This window comes from Prinia subflava, chromosome 4 (genome assembly GCF_021018805.1).
Source record: "Prinia subflava isolate CZ2003 ecotype Zambia chromosome 4, Cam_Psub_1.2, whole genome shotgun sequence".
In the NCBI taxonomy this organism is placed as follows: Eukaryota; Metazoa; Chordata; class Aves; order Passeriformes; family Cisticolidae; genus Prinia; species Prinia subflava.
In genome coordinates, this window is record NC_086250.1 from 47,592,784 (window position 1) to 47,597,239 (window position 4,456).

The window sequence follows — 4,456 nt, forward strand, 5'->3', positions numbered from 1 at the left end:
TCAGGAGCATCACACTCCTGAAACTTAACCCCAAGTATCTTAAAACACTCTTTAATTTAGCTGGAGTGTTTGCAATCAAGGCCAGTTTCCAATGTCCTCCGTGAGTACTGGAACCTGTCATTGAGTTAAGTGACAGGAAAGGAAAAGTCTCTCTCCCCTCTGCTCAGCTCTTGTGTTTGGAGGTCTCATCTAATCATACCCACAAGCTTGAGCTTTACAAGGAGATTGTGTCCAGCTGACTCTGCTGAAGGCCAAGTGCCCACCAAAAGCCACTCTCTATTCAGAGTTCGTTGACCTTGTCCTGCCTTGCTGGTGGCCTCAGAAACCCTTGCACACTTTGCCTTCTCGAAATGCTGGGTGTGGGCAGCACTGCACCTTCAGACCACGTGCTGATAGCAGTGGGGGCTCTGGGGCAGGCCGCCCTTCTCCTGGAGGGGGGCAATGGCCAGCAGTGTTTCTCCAGAAGGCAGCCCTTCCCTAGCCCTGAAGGTGCATCCTTGCTGTGCAATGCATGTGAGGCTGTACCCAGCTCAGGTGAAGGAAGAGGATGTTTCTGTACACTAAGGAAACCCAAATGGAGGGCTGAAAGCGGAATTGCATTTGTTTAGGTGTCAGAATAACATTTGGTGGAAAAGTGCAGCTGGGTCCTACTACATATCCCACAAAATCAGGGGATTTTGAGGTACATTATGTCTCCTTTTCACTTGTCAATAAATAAACCAGTGTTTCTCAGACTGTACAACCTGTAGGCAGAGGCATTGACGTGGGTGTCCAGAGCTTTACAGACACAGGATGCTCCCATGAGAGCACGGGGATGCTTCACACAGCTGCCTGCAAGCTCAGTGGTTACTCTGCTGGTGCCGTTCTCATTCTGGTTTTGTCTGAGTGGGGTTTGGGTAAATCTGTGATAGCTTGAATAGCAGCTGTATCTAACCCATGCACTCACACTGGGGATTTCCGCTGTGGGAAATGCTACCACATGAATAAATGAGAAGTGAAAGATGGATGAGCTGGAATGAGCTGTGAACTGACAGCTTTGTGACTGGTTTTGACTGATTTTCTTTTTGTGGTCTAAAGCTGAGTGCCTCATAAATTCTGAAGACATCAAAACTCTAACTAACCCAGCTAAAACCATCCTAGGTTTGCCAGAAATACGAAGAGCAGTAACTAACTAGAAGACAAGAGACAGTGAGAAGGGAAGGAGTTCTCTCCTCATGGGCTGATTTTGGGTATTTACTTCAGTTTTGACATTACAGATCAAACCCGCATACATAAAAATTTGGGGTATTTAGGGTCACACACTGTCTGGTCCTACAATCTAACATGGGCCTAGAGATGAAAATATTTTACTGATGGATCTTAAAGATCCTGGGATCTCCAAAGAGATACCTGCTAGAGCACCTCAGCTGTGAGGTGACACATTGTAGACACCAATGGCAACCATCAAGCTGTGTGCTGGTCTTGAGGGCTGTTTCACACTTTGGTCACTGTGGAGGCAGGAGGTCAGCAGGCTTTCTAGGGGGAGGGATGTAAAATGAGAGCTGCTGCATTGGACTGGTCAGAGCCCCATCCAGCCCAGCACCACGTCTCTCAGAGTGACCAAAATGGACAAACTTTAAGAATGGTTCAAACAGTCCTGATCCTGGGTTACTAGCTTTGTGTCTCAGAGCCCATGGTGCAGCTTTTGCCCATGAATCTGTCCCAGATCTCTCAAATCAATGCAAGCATCTGCACCACTCTCTGGCAGGACTCATATTTTAACTCTATTAAGGTTATTTAGTGAAGAGCTGGGTAAAAAAATTAGAAAATGAACAACGGTAACAATTCTGCAGCTGCAACTTGATATCCAGCGTCATACAAAGACCAGCAGAACTTTTCTCTAGGGTGTGCACAAGTGAGAGGCGTTAACTTTTCTCTGGCAACAGTTCCATTGTGCCATTCTGAGTAGCAACATAGCAGCTGCCATCAATTTCTTTTGCTTCCTCAAAAGAGCCACAGGGCACCTGATGCACAGCAATGAATTGTACTAGTGTTTCAGATGCTTGGGTTCTGGTACCTTTTCTGGTACCCCTTCACAGAAATTGTCTCTAAATAACACAATTTTGTAATATCCAATAGACATTCAGGAGCCCCACACTTACTAAGCTTAAGTCTAGCATCCCCAAATTGCTTGCTCCAAAGTGAAGATGCCTGAAAGACTCTCTACATCTATTACAAGTCTCTAATAGCTAATCCTGAAGTTCATGTACACAGTTTTGTCCATCAAGAGCCGGCTGGTCCAAAAACTTTCTTCCTCCTGTCTGTGGGTGGTATCAGTCTGTTCTGGCTTGTTCAGATAAGGGCAAGCTCCTGAGTGCCCTTTTGTATTTGTAGCTGTGGTAGGTTGCGGGTCCATCATTTCAATCCTTCCTGGTACTTACCTTAGTTTTATACTTTTATACACCTTTATCTTTTTACACACCTATGCCAAACAAACAGGCATTACAAAATTAACTTGCTAATTGAAGCAGTCTCGTGGCATCTCTGGCATCTGGGGGATGTAAGACAAGCAAGATGCTGTTCCTTTAGAGGGCTCTCTTCCCGCCTGCTTTCTGTCCTTCTCCAGTTCACGTAACTCCTCCATGTATGCCAGCACTGTATTCTGTCTCCATTCATCAAACCTCTTACCACAACATGCTCAATCTTCAAACAATTTAGTTTAGTGAGCAGTTTTTCATGTTAGAATCCTGGTTCTAATCCAGGTTGGAAGGTACCATGTTTCCTCAACCAGAGAAGCATCTGGAGACTCACCTGAGAGTAAAAATGAAACAGAGGCAGAGCCCCAGCTTAAGTGGTTGGAGATACCTTCCTCACAAGCCAATGCAGAAGATGGAACCTTCTCCAGTGCTGCAGCAGATGTTTCATGCACAAACACCACTGTGGGAATGTGCCCAAGGGGAGGTGACATCCACTATATTGCCTTCTACTATAAAAGCCCCACTGCTCAGCCAGCGGTAGCTGTGCAGCCTTACCTGTTTTCAGGCACTGTATTCCACATATAATCATCATCATTTTTAGAAGCCATCTTCAGAATGTGAAATGGTACCAGGACATGAGCCCAGAATGGAAATTTGCCTGCCATCCTGTCAGTTTGTTAGGTTGGGCCACAGAATACTTCTGGTGTGAGGTTACACAGGTTGCCTCCACAAGAAACTAAATGGATCCGTTCTGAAGCCTTTCTCTACTTCTAGGTCCATGATTCCCATTCTTCTGGCCACAGCACTGAACACTACCCATCTGATAATACTACTTTTTCTCTTGATGTTTTGTTTTCTTCATTCTTTTCCTCCTTTTCTTCAGTCCCTTCCTTTCTTCCTAAGAAAAAAGTATCCTTTCTTCCTAAGAAAAGAAGTAAGCTTTGTCTAAGAATAAAAATCTTAGTATTCTTTTGCAAGGCAGAGAAATCTTTCGGGCTTTCAGCTATAAAAACATAATTTGTCAGGTTTTTTCCCTGCTCCCCATCTCTCTTAATGGCTCTCCTATGCATTTATAATGTAGTCAGTACCACAGTATCTAGGGACCATATAAAGAATTTATAGAGCAAACATCTTGCTTGCAAAAAGTTTCTACTTCTCTTCTGGCTATTGCCAATCTCTGAATCTGTTCTCTTTGATTTGCATAGAAAGCCAAGTTGCCTGTTTCATACTCTTGACACAGACTGTCTTACAGTATCCTGTCTTTGCATTTGGGGTAGTAAAACCAGGCTTTACTGGGATTTGTTTTAGCAGTTACTACCTACAGAACTGTCTGTAATAAGCAGAACTGGCTGTGTTTGTCCATCTGCATCAGCAGTGGCACTTAGTTCAAAGTGCAGTTCATCTGTGCAGAGTGGCATCTGAGGTAAGAGCCTAGAATGTTCCACTACACCTTGAAGTGGCTATATAATTACTATGTAGAGAAAATATTTCAGTGCTGGCAAGGAGTGATATTTTAAATTTCCTTGTCACTAGCAGTAAGTAGCTGGATGCTGCAGGCACTTAGGGAGTATCTTCCTCCTCAGTATCCTAAAGCTTTCGACTGCTGCTTGCAGGGTGACAAACCCCTCACAAACACCTAAGGTGTGTGCATATGATTGTGTGAGGAAGTTAAACTGCTTCAAGGCCTTAGTCTGTAAAGGTAAGCTCTGTAATACTGAGGGTCTTTACTGATCCAGCTTTCTGGTCTCTAGTATAATCCAGCACCAAGAGTTTGATTTTGATTTCACAGAGCCAACAGACACCATCTGAGGGCAGTGCTGATGCAGCAGGTAACACTGATCAAGGCCTCCGTGCCTTTCCTACTCCAAATCAAAGAGTTGAAATTTTTGCTACACTTGTTTTCCAATGATAATGTATCTGTGTAACAACACCTACAGAGAAACATTCTTTCCACATTGACAGAGCTATTTGCACTGATTTTTATTTCCTAGGTAACCAAA